Here is a 20,303-nt window from a genome sequence, read left to right as displayed (position 1 = left end):
GAAAGTTCCAGAGCACATGAGTGGAGACGGATGGAGATGGTCATGATGAAGAGGGCGTTGAAATTTTATCTCGTATATAATAAGTGCAAAGATTACAAATGGGCCTATGCCAGCCTCAGATAATTCCCAAGGATATCGGTGGATTTGATACTCAGAAAGAGGGCTGAATAGAGATGGAAAACAGGGAATGAGTATCAAAAAGCTGCAATACCAGATATCTGAAATTTTAAAAGGTGCTGGAAATACTCAGCAGGTGAGGCAACAAACTGGCAGAGGAAAAACAGAATGAATGTTTCAGTTCAAAGACCTACCTCAGAACTGACAAGAAGTCTTAGACCTGAAATGGTAAGTCTATTTCTCATTGCACAGGTGATGAAGTGACTTGATTGGCACCTGATGCAGAAAACATAATGTGAAAACAGGATGTACTTTGGGGCTGGTATAATTGTACTCCAAAAACCCATAACATTCTTCCTCAATGTGCAGTGTGACTCCAACCAGTGGAATTGTTGGTACCCATGGACTTCAATTTTATCAAAGATCCTTCAAGTGCTATACTGATGTCAAAGGCAGTCACTCTCAACCAACCTCTGGGATTTAGCTCTTGGTCATATGTCCAGCTTTCTGGAAATGCTGATGTGTGGAATCCAGTTTATGTACATACAATGCACATTCCTCAGATCAGCTGCACTCTGCATGTCTAAATATTGAAGATCTTGAAAACCACTGATTGTTGATCAAATATCCCTGATATCAAATTAGAATCATAACCTCAGCATCTGAGTATTATGCACATAACAGCATTTTTATCAGATTGGAATGCAATACATTGAGAGCGATCATTAAACCCAATAATTTAGCAGAGAGAAATCCATTATATGACTTCAAATGATCATTTTATAATGCTGTATATATTGACCACTTTTGGTGAATCTCTGCTAAGCTGTCAGTCTCCCTCTTGCCTAGCCTTGCTCAACTGACATTGGCTGTGTATTACCGCTACCATTAAAGACACACCCCTTAGGTATAACTGTGTATGTACCCATTGACTTTCATTATTATACCATTAGTTTCTGCTAATAAAAGCCATGATTATTGTGTGACTACATCGTCTTTGTCCACTTCATCAACTGGCACTTCACCACTGCTAAGTACAAGATTCAAGATTCTTTGTCAGGTGCTCCTCGATTTAAAATCTTGTTCTGGTCTGGATGACTGGTCGTATCTAGGAATGGACATATGTCGAAATTGTGTACTTACTTTGTTAGTCAGTGTCCCAGGGTCTGTAGGCTGGACTCGAGTTTTCAGAAGGTGTATGCAGTGTGAGTTCACGTATTGGAGTTCGGTTGGTGCCTGCGTGAGAGTGAAGTGCCCTAACAATATTGAATTTGCTCCCTTAACTCTCACGCAGGCGCCAACTGAACTCCAATATGTGAGCCCACCGTGCATGTGCCAACCGAAGACGTGCACAAAAATCGAGATGGCTGCGCCCAGCCTATGGACCCTGGGGCGCCAACTAACACGGTAAGTAGGCACATTTTGAGTCTTACGTGCACTGTATCTCTGTTATAATTTGTCAAATGCATACATTGTGAAAATTTTATATTTTTTTTAAACAAATTTGGTCTTATGAGTGAATGGATGCAAGTCACATAGGTCACAAATCGGGGAGTATCTGTATTGTCATGCAATAAAACAGAAAATGTGATATTACATGAAATTTCCTTTAGTCTACCATAATGCATAGATTCACTACCAACAAAAATTATCCAGTGCCCCTTACAGCCAGAGAAATAGAGACAAAAGAGAGACCCAAGGGTCATTGAATGCCCATGGCTTCACCTCCAGTGCTCCCACAGCCTTCACAGCTACGAGAGGCATGACTAATGAACATGCAGTGACAGAATTATTGTGTTTTACTCTTCTCTGGTAGTGTCAAGCTTTGCTGTGCAAGGAATCATTTTTTTTCCCTACACTGGTACTAGAGCAGTCCGTTTACCTGTAGTGCCCCTCTGTCACATGGAACAGTTGCCTGCTTTTGTAAAGCATCTGTTTGCTCCTAATCAACTGTGAAGTCTCAAGCGTAACATCCCTGGATCCACTGAGACCATCAACCTGCTGACAAGTGCCAACTCTCGTCCCTCTGGTCACACATCAACTTGTCCAAAAAGAGTTTAAGGCTACTCGTGACAGGAACAGACCTGCAGTTCGATCAGTGCAAGACACTGCAGTAGATAAAATTCTTTCTATGGCCTGTGCCTCCAGAGCAATTGCCACCTAAATATGTCAGCATTATGTCACTGAGCTTTTCCAAAGAGATTTTCACAACTTCCCAAATGAAGGACAATGTCTATGGGCTCTACACAAGCTCTGTAGGAGTGTGGAGAGGGTCCTTGAAATGCTTCTTGTCACCTCCTCCAATAGGTGAGGTGGGCCTGAAGAAACACCAGCCACCTAACTATGCATGCATGCCAACCTTATTATAATATGCTCCTTACCCAGCACAAAGTTGGTGCTTAAACACTCACTTCAGTAAGCCTCCACCCCACTAGATTTTCTGTGCCTGATGCCAGTTAAATAGTGTCCTGCATCTCTCCACGTAACCTGCATCCCTTTAACCTAACCTGCTTATCAGAGGTGGTGCTGTGAAATGACCAATGTGACAATTCTCTGTGGTCTCCATCGTCAACACACCTTCTCCTTCTCCTACCAATCCTTCTTCTCCTGTATGGTGCCCTTGTGTTCTGGAAAGGGGGAAAAAGAAGCTCTGCTCATACCCTGAACACACAAAGTAGGGAATAGTTGTAATCTGTGTCATAGAGAACCTGCACATGTTGCATCAATACCCACACTTCATCAAATCAATGAGGGTGCAGTGACTACAAAGAAACATTACTGAACAACTTAGTTTGGCAGATTCAATGCAGCCTTTGTTTCATTATCATAATTGCTTGTGGGAGACAAGGTATGGCCCAAAGTCTGAAATACAGCTGTTTGAGTACATCAAAAAACTGGCAAAAATCAAGTTTCAAGGCACAGAATTCTGACCAAATGGTGTGATGTTCCAAGCAAATTACTTTCATTCATACTGGCCTTAATATTCCTTATTTATTTTGAAGAGATTGATTAGCACATTTCCAGACTAAATTTTTGTCACAAGAAGTACAAAATTTGCTGGGTCACAAAGTTTAGTAAAAATGAAAACATGACTTCCACCTTGCTCTTCAATTTACAGAATCCACCCCAATAACAGAGGAATGAATTTTAATATGTACGTCTCAGCGCATGCTACTTTATATAACCAAGACACTGTCCAGAAAAATAAATGATGTTTCTGAAGGTTGAAAGCTGTGTTCTGCAATTTAGTTTTAGGGATCTTTAATTTTAATGTGGATTCAAGACATCGAAGCACTAGAGGATGATCCCTTTATATGTCAGAAGAAAAGTGTTTATCCATTATTTGGCCAAACGTGTCATAACCGATTCAGCATGTCCTGGTGTGAGGTAAATTGTCTTTGTATCTCTGCAGGAGGCAGATAATTTTGTTTGTAATGTTCTATTCAATGGCAATAAATAAGATTTGTTGGGAGTACTATTTATAAATCGGCAGGTTTTGAGCAGAAAATCCAGCATATTAGCTGGTAGCATTAGGAAATATGATTTTAATCATTGCAATATACCATATTTCTTTTCCATTTATCTGAGTTATTTAACAATTACCAAGTGATCATTTCCCTGAGGTTTTTTTTTGTTAGAATGCAGTATATTGGCAGTGTTTTTTTTATAATTCCCAGGCAGGTGGTGTATTTTCAGATGGATTTATATCTTGTCTTGATAAAATGGTCCATGTATTTATCCTAGATTCCCCACTTCTTCAGCTGAATTTAAAAATGTTAATCTCCCAAAAGATGAGACATCCATATAAACTCTTCTGATCATTAGTCCATGGTTGAATGAAACACAGGAGTCTAATTGGTTATCTAGTGGACCTTAATTACTATTAACAAGCATCTAATCATATTTTTTTTTAAAAACATATAGATATTAAAGTCATTTAGCTTAAACTACATAAATATTGTTCTAAAGTAGCATTCGTAATTTAATCTCAAAATTATAACAAAAAAATTTAGATCAATTTCAACCAAAGAATACAGCTCACAAGTAAAGTGCCAATTGATGAAGTAGACAAAGACGATGTGGTCAAACAATAATCATGGCTTTTATTAGCAGAAACTTGTAGTACAATAATGAAAGACAATAGGTGCACATACAGTTATACCCAAGGGGAATGTCCTTAACAGTAGAAATAATGCACAGCCAATGTTAGTACAGCAAGGCTCCCAGAGGGGAGACAGGCAGTTTTGCAGACATTCACCACAACAAGTAACCTTGAAAGCAAATTTAAAATAAAATAAAATACTGTAGATGTTGGAAATCTGAAATAAAACAACTGGACAGAGGCAAGCAGTATCTGGAGGAGAACCTGCTAATATCTCAAGTAAATGATCTTTCATCAGAACTGATCTGCAAGGACAAAGTTAAAAACTGCAAATGCTGGAAATCTGAAACACAACCAGAAAATTTATCTTTGAGCTGAAACATACACTCCTTCTCTTTCCACACATGTTACCTGATCTGCTGAATATTTCCAACATAGTCCTGTTTTGTTTTAGACCTAAGGAACATTATCAGTGTTCTTCTCTCGACAGATATCAGCGCCCTCAGTTTTATTTCAAACCTAACCAAGCTTTGCAGTCAAATAATGGACCAGAAAACTAAAAGCAAATGTAAACCACACCACAACTTCTCCTAGTTGAGCTTGAGACTGTTTCTAATAAACTCAGACCTTTCAACCAGAAAACATAATCTGATGGGACCTCTGCATCCAATCCAACAAAGGCTTCTTCATGCAAATAGTTTGATTGAAATTAAAATTGAAGTTATGCTTACTATTTAAAAACTGATTGTTAAGGTTTATATTTCCCTTTTGAGGATGATTTCTTCATTTAATTTGTGGAATAAAAATCCTGCATGTACGGGTTTCCAACCATGTTTGATTCCTGATCAGGTAAAAATGACGCTTCTGATCTGATTTTTGCCTGGCAGCCTATTTCCAAAAAATGTTAGAAAAATTTTGCCTGATGGAACATGGTTATTAGGGAAAAGAATTCTATCTCCTCAATATTACAATACAAGGATGCCATTGGCAATTGTATAAAGAAAAAAATCGTGATGTGTACAATTAAGATTAGCTGGGGAAGTGGTTCAATTCTAGTTGCGGATTGCAGCTTTCAAACAGTGAGATGAGCTGGAGGCTTCTTCTGAAATGCAGCTGTGCAATTCTCCTCCACAATTCCTTCTGATAGTAATTTCATACTCTCAATATTCTCTGAATAAGGAGTCTTCTCAATTTCCCATTGAATTTATGAGTCCTACATTTTCTCTGCCTATTCAAAAATGTTAGACCTTTTTTTCAGATCATACCCACAGTATAAACAATTTTCTGCGTCAACCATACCAAATGCTTCTACGATCTTCACAATTTCCATGAAATTACCCCTCAGTTTTTCCTCTGAGCAGGTTCATTTTTTTTCCCTTAGTTTGCGTTATTGTGAACCTTGTCTGCATTTGTTGCTTTTTGAAAGAAGAGTCTTGATCTCTGTAGAGTCGCCAAGTTAGTGTGGAGATCTGTCATTTGATTCCTCTGGTTACCTGGAACACAACATCTTAAGTGCAAGGATGTCATAGGCAATTGGACATAGAAACCATCTGGGAGGTAATGTTAAGAAATAGAGAGGGATATAGTTAATACTTGTGTGCATCAAGTGCATTAAGGTTTCACCGCAGCCACATCTGGGGAAAATGATAACAATAATATTTGCTGATTGTAACATTTTAAATTTAAAAAAGAAAATGAGACATATACCATGGTAACAGGCCCTTTTGGCACATGAGCCCATGCCTCCAATTACCCCCATTGACCTACAACCCCTGGTAGGTTTTTTGAAAGGGGAGAGGAAACTGGAGCACCTGGAACACCTGGAAGAAACCCACACAGACACAGGGAGAATGTACAAACTCCTTATAGACAGCGAGGGATTCAAACCCTGGTCCTGACTGCTGAAGCTGTTGCGCTAGCCCCTATGCTAATCGTGCCTTCATCCTTGTGTAAAATAGGATAAAAGTGATTCAAAGTCATAGTCGTTCAGAATGTATGTGACTTGGAAGATGACCACCAGGTGGTGATGTTGTTCCCATTCACTCCCTTTGTCCTCCTTGGTCATTGGTTTTAAAAAAACTAACATTTCACCTTAAGTATTCCCTATGCCATATATGTGCTCTGTGACCGCACGGATGGCAGTCTCTTCAATCGGCGGCGCCTGCAAGCTCACACCAAGACACAAGAGCAACTAGTCTGTGAACTACTCTTTGCAGACGATGCCACTTTAGTTGCCCATTCAGAGCCAGCTCTCCAGCACATGACGTCCTGTTTTGCGGAAACTGCCAAAATGTTTGGCCTGGAAGTCAGCCTGAAGAAAACTGAGGTCCTCCATCAGCCAGCTCTCCACCATGACCACCAGCTCCCCCACATCTCCATCGGGCACACTGAACTCAAAACGGTCAACCAGTTTACCTACCTCGGCTGCACCATTTCATCGGATGCAAGGATCGACAAAGAGATAGACAACAGACTCACCAAGGCAAATAGCGCCTTTGGAAGACTACACAAAAGAGTCTGGAAAAACAACCACCTGAAGAAACACACAAAGATCAGCATGTACAGAGCCATTGTCATACCCACGCTCCTGTTCGGCTCCGAATCATAGGTCCTCTACCGGCATCACCTACGGCTCCTAGAACGCTTCCATCAGCGCTGTCTCCACTCCATCCTCAACATTCATTGGAATGACTTCATCACCAACATTGAAGTACTTGAGCTGGCAGAGTCCGCAAGCATCGAATCCATGCTGCTGAAGACCCAACTGCGCTGGGTGGGACACGTCTCCAGAATGGAGGACCATCGCCTTCCCAAGATTGTGTTCTATGGCCACCGAGACAGAGGTGCACCAAAGAAGAGGTACAAGGACTGCTTAAAGAAATTTCTTGGTGCCTGCCTGCCACATTGACCACCACCAGTGAGCTGATATCGCCTTCAACCGTGCATCTTGGCGCTTCACAGTTCGGCGGGCAGCAACCTCCTTTGAAGAAGACCGCAGAGCCCACCTCACTGACAAAAGACAAAGGAGGAAAAACCCAACACCCAACCCCAACCAACCAATTTTCCCTTGCAACCACTGCAACCGTGCCTGCCTGTCCCACATCAGACTTGTCAGTCACCAACGAGCCTGCAGCAAACGTGGCTGGTAGTCATGGTGGGGAGCTGGCTGATGGAGGACCTCCGTTTTCTTCAGGCTGACTTCCAGGCCAAACATTTTGGCAGTTTCCGCAAAACAGGACGTCAAGCGCTGAAGAGCTGGCTCTGAATGGGCAACTAAAGCGGCATCGTCTGCAAAGAGTAGTTCACGGACAAGTTGCTCTTGTGCCTTGATGTGAGCTTGCAGGCGCCTCAGATTGCCATCCGTGCGGTACCGGATGTAAACAGCGTCTTCATTGTTGAGGTCTTTCATGGCTTGTTTCAGCATTATGCTGAAGAAGATTGAAAAGAGGGTTGGTGCGAGAACGCAGCCTTGCTTCACGCCATTGTTAATGGCGAAGGGTTCAGAGAGCTCATTGCTGTATCTGACCCGACCTTGTTGGTTTTCGTGCAGTTGGATAACCATGTTGAGGAACTTTGGGGGGCATCCGAGGCGCTCTAGTATTTGCCAAAGCCCTTTCCTACTCACGGTGTCAAAGGCTTTGGTGAGGTCAACAAAGGTGATGTAGAATCCTTTGTTTTGTTCTCTGCACTTTTCTTCAGGGGTTTTAACGAGGCTCTAAAGGCTGTGTACGGCCCCTCACCCCAAGTCCAAAGCCCGCTGCACAGCTCAGACGGCAAAGTCCTCCTCAGCGACAAGATCTCCATCCTCAACCGATGGTCAGAACACTTCCAATCTCTTTTCAGTGCTAACAACTCAGTCCAAGAATCCGCCCTGCGCTCCAGCTCCCTCAACAGTCCTTAAGGCTAGAGCTGGATGAGGTCCTCACCCGGGAAGAGACACATCAGGCAATTGAACAACTGAAAAGTGGCAAAACAGCAGGTATGGATGGAATCCCCCCCAGAGGTCTGGAAGGTTGGCGGCAAAACTCTGCATGCCAAACTGCATGAGTTTTTCAAGCTCTGCTGGGACCAAGGAAAACTGCCTCAGGACCTTCGTGATGCCACCATCATCACAGAAACTACAAAGATAAAGTGTTACAACACATGAATAGTCAGAGACTAAGCAGTGGACACAGTAAGACAGGTGGCAAATATCAATTAGACTTCCAGATCTTAAAATGTCCCCTAGCTCTCAGGGTTGTATGTGATTCCAATAAAATGCACTCTGACAATAAATTTAAACTTGGAAATTCGAAGGACAATGCATTGGCATTTCTAGGGTGGAAATTGTTACATGCTACTTATCAGCCCATACCGGAATGTTGTCTAGTTCTTGTTGCAGATGAGCACATGTTGTTTCATTGGGTTAATAGTTGTGAATAAAATAGAGCATTGCGCAATCATTATCAAACATCGAACTTCAGATTTTTATCGCCGCATCTTGACGCACAGGAAAATGAACGTGAAGTTATGACGGAAGGAAGGTCATTGATGAGGCAACAAAGGAGCAATATTCTGTCCGAATGCTTCAGGATGCGAAAGAAACACAATAAGTGCAGGAGTAGCCCATAAGAACCCTCAAGCCTGCCCTGCCATTCAAATGATCATGGTTGATCTCTGCTGGCTGCATCTCCACTTCTGTGAAAGGTCTCCATAACCTCAAATACCTTAATCTTTCAAATATTTACTGTATATTTCAGCATATGAGTCAAGTTGTGAAACCCCCCCAAAAAATCTCTCAAAATTGGGATTGATTTAGATGCTGGATATACTTTTGAGACCTTAAATTCAGCTCAAAATCCAATCCACGCCAATCCAGCATCTAAATCGACCAATGAAGAAACCGATTCAGTGGACAAGTCAACCCATGAAAAGCAGATTTGACGTACAAGTCTACCTTTGATAAACTTAAAAAACACGCAACTGTGACGGATTTTCTTTGAGATTTTTATTGAAAACAACAACCCAATTAGAACCCTTCAAAATCACTCTCGCTGTCATTGTCTGAGGCAAAGATGGCGGCAAGCACATTCATACTCTCACTGTTTAAACAGTCATCATATGGGTCCCAGTCTGTATCTAATGAGGCGGTTTCAACTTCATCGTCAGTGTCCCACAATAAATCATCTTCCATGTCATTAATTGCACAACAGATATCACACTTTTAAACAATTTAATCACAGTTTCTACTTTAACTTTGTCCCATGCCTTGAGCACGAAATTACACAGTACATCAAGTGATGCAGCACACATTGCCCTATTTTTCTGCACTCTACATCCATGTATTCCATTCCTCATGCACATGGTCTTTGAATGGTTTGTTCAAGCAGTTAACGAGATGTTGCAATATAGACGTCAAACCACTCAGGATAACTGCCATGTTAGTATTATGTGGTGCTAACCTACTTTTAGTCTTCTCAGTTAAGTGGCTTCAAAAGATATACCAGACCAGCAAACTCTGTTCTTTGCGTAAACCCCTGGCCGCCTGTTCCACACGTTGTCTATCCATAGTTTTACACCATTTTCATCCAACAATCCTTTTTCATGAAAATATACAAAAATACCTGTAGGGAATTTCATTTTAGGTTTAATTTTGCATTTAAAGATTACCATCAGTCTTAACTTTGTCCTGCCAGCCATGCACAATAACACCACGGTAAACTTAGTCCTTTCGTGGCCTGTATTTCTGGTTTACACAGTTTTAGCACTTTTCCATTCCACTGTTCCATTGCCCAACATGCCAAAATTCATAGAGATTTCTGCCAGTTACATATAATAAACTGATGAAAACTTACAACTTTATGATCAAGATCTTTTGGTAGTTTCTGAGGAATTTTTGTTTTTCCTGTTCAAGAACCGATTGCACCAGCCGACTGTAGTCTCAAAATCGTCACTGAGGTCTGGGTGCGACTTGGCCCACTGCAGTGCAAATGTTCTTGTTTTATTTCGGGTGACTATGTAGCAATCTTGCCTCTGTTCGCGTACCCATTCTGCAACGTGATTTTCCGACTCTGGCCAACAAGTGATTCTTTTTCTCAACAAACATCACCTTTTTTGTTTGTTTCTTAAAGTCAGTTCTTTCTTCTTCCAATCTCTTACCAACTTCTCATATATATCAAATTTTCTTGCAACAGCCCAGTTGTTGGTTTTCTTGGCCATTTCTATCACTTAGAACTTAAAACTCACTTCATACTTTCGTTGCAAGTTGCATTGTACCGATGATCCCTCCATGATAACAATCACCTCCAGCCAACCCCCAGCTAATCAATCTGCAACACCTTTTGGGGGTGGATTCATACGTTAATCAACTCAGAAAATTGGGGTCTTAAAACTCTTAAAATTAGGCTGAAAAATGGGGGCTAACATACGCTGGTTGGGTTATACTGTATCTATCTCCATCATACATGTGTCGAGTGACCTGGCCACCATCACTCTTGAGGGGCAAAGAATTCCAGAGTGTCGCTAACTCTGAAATGCACCTTCATTTTAGTGACTAGTCCCTGATGCTGCAGCTATTTTCCTTTGTTTGGGTCTCTCCATTTAGTGAAAACATCTTCCCTGTGAAGTTGAGTTAAGCAAGAAAGTCTACACATGCTGAGGTTGAATGCAATAATGCAAACATGCTGGGAGAAACTCAGCAGGTCTTGCAGCATCTGTAGGAAATAAAGGTGAACCAATGTTTCAGGCCCGGGCTTGTCATCAGGGATACAGCAAAAACAGACTGGTTCCTGAATTAAAAGTTGGGGATGGGGATGAGAGGAGTAGAGGAGGGAGGAAGGGGCAGGGGGGAGGAGCATAGGCTAATGTTCTTAATAAGATGAGCTGGATTGCAAATAATGAAAACCCTGCCAGAGTGTCCCTCCCTTATCTGATTCCACTCAGTATCTCCCTTTCTTACCAAATTCTATGATCGGTAGACCTTTGTTGTCTCCACTATCCATTTCCCAATCTTTGTTCCAATCTCCACTTCCCCCCCTTTCACCCCATCCCCACTTGTCCATGAAATCCTCTCTTTTCTAAGGTGCCTGAGGAGACTTGGCATGTTTTGGGATACTCTACCAAACTTCTTTAAGTGCACTGTGAAGAGTACAGTAAAACCCCTGGTACGCCACATCTGTGGGGAATGGTAGATGCCGGATGAGTGAATTTTCAGATAGCTTGAGATTGCATGTGGCGTGGATTGGCGAATTAACAGCGAGGCATACCAATTTTAAACTTTCATATATTTTACCTATTTGCTTTCCGTGAATTTTTTGCCGGTTGCTTGAATCCTGGATTACAAGGTTTTTACTGTATACTGGTGGTATGGATCACAGCCTGGTACATATGCATATGCATTTCAGTGCATATGTACATTGTACATATTAGCTATTTCCCCTTTAAACTCTCAATCCTGATGCAGAGCCTTGATTTGAAACATCAACTATCCCTTCACCTCCAGAAATGTTGTCAGACCTTCCGAGTTACTCCAGCAGTTTATACTTTTGTTTCAGATTCCTAATTGTGGAGACTCATGTCTCCATTAGTAGTACCCTTTTTATATTGCAGTCTTTGAATGGTGGTTATTATTCAAAGAAATGCAATTGTTTCTCTCCCATTTCAAAAGCACTTTGTGAAGATAAATATTGATCATGAGTTTATTGTCCTTAACAATGTACAATGTACATATATAGTGAAATTCTTACTTGCTGTAGCCAAACAGGTATCCATAAAAAAAACTTTTATAGTAAACTTAGTTGACTTAAAAATGATAGTAAATACAAAAGATGTATAATAATTATTCACAGTAAATTAAGTTGAGTCCTGCTGCTCTTCTCTGGAATATCAGTTAATCATTTGTTTTTGTGTAATGCCAGCAAACAAGCTGCCAGATTTATTAGATTCAATTTCACAACTTTGGTGGGATTTCAAATCAGAACCTACGGTTTATCAGTCCCGAAAGTATCTGAAAATGAATACTCTCCCACTGTCATGCTTTTACAATAATTGGTCTTGTGCAGAAATAGATTACTGCATTAAAAAACATTTTCCATAGCTGCAAATAGTAGCAGGAGGCTTTGTGATTTCAGCTCTGACTACAACAATAATGGGGAAGAAATTTTACTTTGGTTAGTAGCAACAACCTTATGCAGAAATGTCAATGCTAACAAGAGTGAATGAATTAAAAAAAAACATTAAAAGTAACAGGTCATTTCGGCCCACAAGCCTGTTCTGCCCATTTACACCCAATTGATCTACGTTCAGTACATTTTGAACAGTGGGGGAAACTAGAGCCCCCAGGGAAAACCCACTCAGAACACACAAATGCCTTGCAGACAGTGTGGGATTTGAACTCTGGTCCTGATCACTGGTGCTGTAACACCATTGTGCTAACCTCTACACTATCCGTGCTGCTCCAGTTCAGCTCTCAATCTTGCTGTAAGGACTCAGTGCTGACTGGGTCAGGAAACAGATGTAAAACAATTTTGATGCATCTTTAAACACCAACTATACCTCTATCTTATTACCATTACTGCTAGTAACATGGCTTCAGAAACATTTACATGCAAAATAGAACTGCCTTTGAGATATTAGCTAAAATGTGCAAAGGCAATATGTTCAAATCGTATATTTTTTGGCATGATCTAACTGAATTCTCTCAAGGAGCTCTTGATTTCTCATTTCCCGATAGAAGGATCACAACCTCTATTAGCTCTATTGATTCAATCACTTATCATACCAGTAAATAATGCTGTAGCAAACCAAACAAGCATACATCCTCTTGCCAGGTAGGGCGAGATTGAATTTTGTATGTAAAACACAGGGCTGTTGCTAGGTTCCTACAAATAAAAGAGCAAGCCCTTTTCTTTCTTTGGCTTGGCTTCACGGACGAAGATTTATGGAGGGGGTAAATGTCCAAGAGCAAGCCCTACTACACAAAGTCTGATGAACAAGTAGACAGCAAGGAACAGTGGTACATTTTAATGAGGAATTTTCTTATTTTTTTCAGTTTCAATTTTGCCTAAACGTCATGTTAATTGTATCACTCTGGGAACTATAGAGGAGGACTGACTGCATCAAGCAGAGGAAGAGAACTACATTAAAGGTGAGACTAATATAATCTTCCAACACGCACTTTCATCCATTATATGTAGTGGGCAATTACAAATCTGAATGAAAGAAAAGAGTTTAAGCAGAGAGGTTTTGTGGAATTTTTAGCTGCTCAAGGGCTACAGATTGATACCATTGCTATTAAAAACAATAAAGAGCAATCACTATATCAACTATTGCAAATATTTACAAGCTTAAATATATTATTTTAAGCTCCTGTGTTTGCTAAGCTACATTATGTCTCAGTTAAGCAACACATTGATTTTAAAATTATCACATCTCTCCATGGACTCCCTACTCTTTGTCTTTCTAATATCAAACAATTCTAAAACCCTCTTCGATCTTTGCTCCTCCAGTTCTCGCCTCTTCTGAATCCCCAAATTTAATAAGAAAACACTGATAATGTTTAGAGCAGTGGTTTCAAACTTCACCCCTAAACTCACATTCCACCTTAAGTAATTCCTATGCTATCGGTGCTCTGTGATTAGGATGGTGGTGTGTGAGTGGGAAGTTGAGAACCGCTGCTCTAGACCCAATTGTTAGTGAAATACTTTGCTTGAGAAAAATTGTCATTGGCCCATTTCCTTTGGAGTTATGAAACCATCCACGTAACGAGTCAATTAAGTACGATAAAAACAGTGGTTTTCAAAACTTTTTCTTTCCACTCACATACCACCTTAAGCAGTAAATCACAAAATTCTGTAGACATCGTGGTTGAAGTAAAAACACAAAATGCTGGAGAAGCCCAGCAAGTCAAACAGCATCTTTTATGTAGTAAAGACAAAAATACATAACCGATGTTTTGGGCTTGAGCTCCTCATCAAAGTATGAGAAAATGCCGGCAAGCATCTGAACAAAAGAGTTGGGGGGGGAGTAGCAAGGCAGGAGATGATAGGTGGAGAAAGGAGGGAGGGGACAGCAGCAATGAGGTAGGGCTGTGTGGGTGAACAAACAAGAAGGACGGGAAAGGGGGAGGAGAAAGAAAAGGCGAGCAGGTTTAATGGAAGCAGTAAAGTCAATGTTCATGCCATGTGGCTGGAGGGTGCTCAGACAGAAAATAAAGTGTTGTTCTTCCAATCTGTGGGACACTACATAAGGCCAAGGAAAGGCATGTGAACGAGGGAGTGTGACCCGGAATTGAAATGGTTGGCCACTGGGAGGTCGCTACATTGCAATCAGAGCAGAGATGCTGAGCAAAGTGATCTCCCAGTCTGCGACCGGTCTCTCCGATGTAGAGAATCCCACAAAGGGTGCACCAGATGCAATAAATAAATACTCTGGATGTACACGTGAAGGGTTGCTTGACATGAACGGCCTTGTTTGGGGCCCTGGTCTATGGTGAGGGAGGAAGTGTGGGCTCAAGTTTTGCACCTCCTGCGGGCACAGGGAAAGGTGCCGGGGTGCCTTGGCTGGGGAGAGATGTGCACAAGGAAATCACGGAGGGAGCGGTCCTTGCAGAAGGTTGAGAGGGGAGGAGAAGGAAAAATGTGTCTGTTGGTGGAATCATGTAGTAAGCGCTGGAAATTCCAGCAGATAATGTGTTGGATGCAGAGGCTGGTGAGGGAGTGGGTGAGGATGAGGAGAATTCTCTGTTTTTTGCATACAGGGGAAGAGGGGGCCAGGGAAGATGAGTAGGAAATGGAAGAGATGCAGGTGAGGGTTGAGTTGGTAGTGGTGGAGGGGAAGCCGAGTTTGTGGAAGAAGGCAGACATTTCAGAAGCTCTGGACTGGAAGACCACATCTTGGGAACAGATGCAACGGAGATGGAGAAATTGAGAGAAGGGGATGGAATCCTTGCAGGGGACAGAGTGTGAGGAAGTGTAATCCAGGTAGTTGTGGGAGTTGGAGGTTTTGTAGCATATGTCAGTGGAAAGCTTGTCTCCCAAGATGGAGACAGAGATCCAAAAAGGGGAGAGTGTTATCAGAGATGGACCGGATGAGTTTGAGGTCAGGGTGAAAGTAGAACACAAAGTGGATTAGGCTGACAGGTTCATCGTGGGTACTTGAGACAGCCCCAATGTCGTCTTCTATTTACTGGAGGAAGAATTGGGGGTCTTGCCTGAATAGGCGTGCAGCATGGATTACTCCACAAAGCCCACAAACAAGCAGGGATAGCTGGGGCCTAAGCAGATACCCATGGCTACTCCTTTGATTTGGAGGAAGTGGGATAAGTTAAAGGAGAAGTTATTTAGAATGAGGGTGGAGGAGGGTGGTGGTAGAGTGAATGCTCAAGTCTTTGGCCCAGGGCCAGCTTAAGCAGTCCTTTGCTAATCACGGAGCACTTATGGCATAGGGATTGCTTAAGATGGAATGTGAGTTTTGGGGGGCAGATTGAAAACCACTGGGGAGAATTAATGAACTGGAATATGCTACCATATAGATGGCAGATCCAGGGAGTACTCTTGGCTAACTGAAGTAGCGGGGCGACACTACATCTTCCAGGCTTCTGCTCTTGCACATTGCACATCTTGTTCCACCCTAGACTTACCAAGGAGTCCAGGGGAAGTCCTGAACTTGTGAGTAAGTGGCAGGATCTGGGCCCAGACACTGCTGCATTGTAATCAATTTTCATTTAAAAGCTGAATTTAAGTTTATTTCTCTTTATTTTAATAAAGATGTGTTCTTCAGTACTTAAATTCACTTGTTGATGAGTGTACAAATTTAAAGTTTTGCCGAGCCATTTTAATCTTTAAATTTTTCCTTACTCCACTATTTCCAAATGTGTATCCTCATCAGAGAGGCCGTGATCAGACATGATCTTGTTAGAGTAAGCATGTGGGTGGAGGCAAGAGGGAGGTTTGGGTTGGGATGGAAAGTAGATTATAGAGGTGAAGCTATCCAGGGTGGGAAAGAAAGACAAAGGCACAGGAGGCCTAAATATTTATTTGTGAGACCTGAAAGCAAACTACTGTCTCTCCAAAAATTCCATTCAGACATCCTTCGTTGGATCTTCTGTCCAATAGGTCTCCTCTCCCCAGTTTCCTGAGCAGGTTTGCTCAGAAGGCCAATCTCAGAATAGGCCTGTATTCACTCAAGTGCATGGTCATCTACCCTCCAAGAAACCACCTCAGAGCTTACACAACCACTAGCAATTGACCAGATTTGGGTAAAACCAAGGGGAGAGAAATGCAAATACGGCGGTTCTGCTTTAAACTCACAAGCTCAGTTCTAGTTGCCCCAGCTACCTCCTTAGCATTAACTCATGGAGGGGAGAGGCGTAATTGTACATCTAGGATCTGATAGTGTCAGAGGTTTGGAGCTGGAGGTCGGGTTGCCAGTAGTTTGGACTGAAAGCTGTGTTAGCTGCAGAAACTGCTGGAGGCAAATCTATGGAAATTCATTGACTCTGTGGGGAGGGGGGGGGGGCTCTCTTTTGCTTCTCTTTCTCTGACTGTCAATGGTGAATCTTCGTCTGCCTTATGAGAATGGTGAATCTTCGTCTGCCTTATGAGAGACTAAAGAAATTTAAAGTAATATTACATTTTCTGTTTTAATACATGACAATAAAAGAACCTTGAACCTTAAAGAGTGCATTCCAAAAGGCGGAGGTCACAAATTTACTAGCTCTGCAGTTAATGCAGCCATTCATGGATGTTGCCAACAGAACTACTGTTGACATAATGCAGTATTCTTATTTAAGTTTAATCATTTTTAAATGAGGACTATACTGAAGTTGAATAAGTGGCAAACAGTGAAATGGAGTGATGGCATGGAAATTGACCATCGCAGAGAATGAAAGAACTGCTGGATCTGTAGGTTTTTCTATAGTGGAAGAGGCTGCAGGTGGCTGGAGATTGGCTTGAAACTGGCTGAAGGGGTATTAGGTGTGGAAACTGGGATGCAACAGCGTGCTGGAGGCTTCTTGATTGTGTTAGAGGTGCGCATCTGATGCTTGGGCGGCTGATGGAAAGACTGAAGGCTGTTTGGCAGCACTGGAAGCGAAGCCGTGGGTGTTCAATGACTCCAGGCGGACTCTTTTTTGCTTCGTTTTTCTTTGGCTGTAAGGGGTGCCGGGCAATTTTTGCCAATAGTGCATCTTTGTCTGCCTTATGGTAACTAAGGAAATTTCCTGTAATATCATATTTCCTGTTTTATTATATGACAATAAAATAATCTTGAAGTTTACGTTAAATAAAAACTCACTCAACATAGCAGGTGGATGATTATATGATTGAACAAAGGTATTTACTCCCAACCATTTTTTTTGACAGTAGATATGAGAGGGTGGTTCGGAATGAACCTGGTATTGCTGATCTCTCTCCCTGTTGGGGAACTGGTTTGCTTGTGTTGTTTTGCTTGAACTCAAGTGTGTATATGTAAATAATTGGCCTATTATGTCATGTCAGAGTCCCCATAGCATCCATATCCTTCAGTGACGCATTTCCTAGTCACTCTTCAATGCCACTTTCTTGGCTATTCTTCATTATTATACACATCTCAAGACCTGGAAAGATTTCTGTGTGCTCATAAGATGAATTATTTACATTGCCTTCACTATCTGTCTGCTGAACAGAAGAGAATCATTGTCATGGGAGATGGGAAGTATTGTGTAGATCACTGTCTTAATCCATAGCCTAACCCACTAATCTTCTGCAACAGCTCTCCCACAATGCAGAAAGCCCTGTTACAAAAGAAATACGCTCTACTGGGGAATTGCACAGCCTGGAGTCTTCCACAAGCAGTCACACGAGGGAGGTGCTAGGGCTGGTACATGGTCAATATTGCATTACAGATGAAGGATTACAGTTGGCCTTAGTCCATGCGAATTGGAAAATGGGGGAGGTCCAACGAACCTGATCATCAGACTCAGGTTTTGATTAATAGCTCTTTTAATGTGCAATTTTAAAAGTGTTAATAACAGGGAGAAAAATTGCTTGAAAGTGGATCCCAGAAATCAGATTTCAGATTTATTGTCAGAACACGTGCATGACATTACATAAAACCCTGAGATTCCTTTTTGCTGTGGGCGAGACAGAATTACATGAAAAACTGACTCAGTGTAAAAATGTAAACAAATAAAGAAATGTCAACAAACTGTGCAATGCAGAGAGAAAAAAAATTAATAAAGTGCACAAGTAAGGATCCTTAAATGAGTGCCTATTTGAATTTGTCGTTGAGGAGTCTGATGGTGGAGGGGAGGCAGTTGTTCCTGAACCAGGTGGTGCAAGTCTTTTGGCAATTATACCTCTTTCCTGATGGCAGCAGCGAGAACAGAGCATGTGCTGGGTGGTGTGGGTCTTTGCTGATTGCTGCAAAGGTATTTCCTCCCAACCTTTTTTTTTGAGAGGGTGGTTTGGAATGAACCTGGTATTCCCTGTTGGGGAACTGGTTTGCTTGTGGTGTTTTGCTTGAACTCAGGTGTGTATATGTAAATAGTTTGCCAATTATGTCATATCAGAGTTCCCAAAGCATCCATATACTTCAGAGCGTTCCCTGTAGATGCACTCAATAGTGGGGAGGGTTTTGCCTGTGAATGGGCTGTGTCCACTACCTTTTGCGGGGCTTTGCCTCAGGGGTATCGGTGTCCCCATAACCAGGCCATGATGCAGGCAGTCAGCACACTTTCCACCACACATCTTTGGAAATTTGCCAGTGTTTCTGATGCCATACCAAACCTTCACAAACTCCTGAGGAGTTAACAACATGAAATGAAAAAAAGCAAGTTTTAGCTAAATTAATTGTGCAGCTCATGGATGAATATTTTTTTGGTTTCAGAGCATATGGATCATGATCCAACATAATTTTTGCTAAATAACCATGCGTTGAATTTCTTCATTCTCGAACATCAGAAATAACATCACAGATAGAACAGATTGTTCTCCCAAGTAAAGAATCTCTCAGGATTGTTGATGTGTCCAAATCAGTGTTCTCCAAAGAAAATAAACATGCATACGGAAACACAACTTTAAGTATAAACTTGACACTTTAAAATGTAATCTGGAATTTCTTAAATGGGATAGTATATGGAGATGAATCTCATTTATGTTTTTTCAATATGCTCCAGCTGTTATCTGAAGCCATTACAGCAACTATACAGTAAAATCACCAGTCTTTAAGTATAAAAGCAGATAAAGAAAACTTAGCACTTGTTAAAAAATAAGGCTTAGACAGCAGCAAATTAATATATTTTGCAACTATTCAATGCAGATTTTAAATATAAATGAGTGACAATCACTGGGGGTTGGGATGGAGAGAGCAATGGAACAACATAGATGTATAATTCTAATCCCTGAACTTGTGTCATGTTAGATTTCCAACCTGTCCACTGTGAGAACCTAGAGCAGATAAACCATGTCACACAGGTTGTATAAATGTTGGGATGATTGTGCCATTCCATTCCCAAAGAAAACATGTCAAAGTTCAAAGTTCATATTTATTGTCAGAGTACATGCATGACATCACATACAACCTTGAGATTCTTTTGCCTGCGGGTGAGGCAGAATTATCACATATTGGTATTCCAAAAAACCTGTTCTCAATGTACACATGTAAACAAATAAAGAAATGTAAGCAAGATGACTGCGAGACAGAGAGGAAAAAAAATCAATAAAGTGCACAAGTAAGAGTCCTTAAATGAGTCCCTGATTGAGCTTGTCGTTGAGGAGTCTGATGGTGGAGGGGGAGCAGCTGTTCCTGAACCTGGTGGTGCGAGTCTCGCAGCACCTACACCTCTTTCCTGATGGTAGCAGTGAGAACAGAGCGTGTGTTGGGTGGTGTGGAACCTTGATAATTGCTACTGCTCTTTGACCCAAAACAATGACTGGCCATTTCTATCCATGGATGCTGACGGTGAGTTCCTTCGTTGTTTGCTCAAGATTTCAGCATCTGCAGCTTTACATTTTCTCTACCAAAAAATAGGCTCCTGTGAGAGAAATGGATAAAAATGGACATTGTTGTGAATTGATTAATGTGTATATTATGTATTTTAAACAAATTCATATTTTGAATTCCCTGT

The 20,303-nt window shown here is 41.5% G+C and overlaps 1 protein-coding gene across 2 annotated transcripts in view; it reads left to right on the top strand.

The window, feature by feature from the left end:
* immp2l (inner mitochondrial membrane peptidase subunit 2) overlaps positions 1 to 20,303 on the top strand; it is a 454,378-nt gene that overhangs the window by 395,027 nt on the left and 39,048 nt on the right. For both annotated transcript variants that reach the window (XR_011346674.1, XR_011346676.1), the window contains exon 10: positions 13,248 to 13,343. The gene's annotated coding sequence lies outside the window, so the exon portion shown is untranslated. The remainder of the gene's footprint in view (positions 1 to 13,247; positions 13,344 to 20,303) is intronic.

Source organism: Narcine bancroftii, chromosome 11, assembly GCF_036971445.1.
Source record: "Narcine bancroftii isolate sNarBan1 chromosome 11, sNarBan1.hap1, whole genome shotgun sequence".
Classification (NCBI taxonomy): domain Eukaryota; kingdom Metazoa; phylum Chordata; class Chondrichthyes; order Torpediniformes; family Narcinidae; genus Narcine; species Narcine bancroftii.
This window is presented reverse-complemented; position numbering and strand designations above follow the sequence as displayed.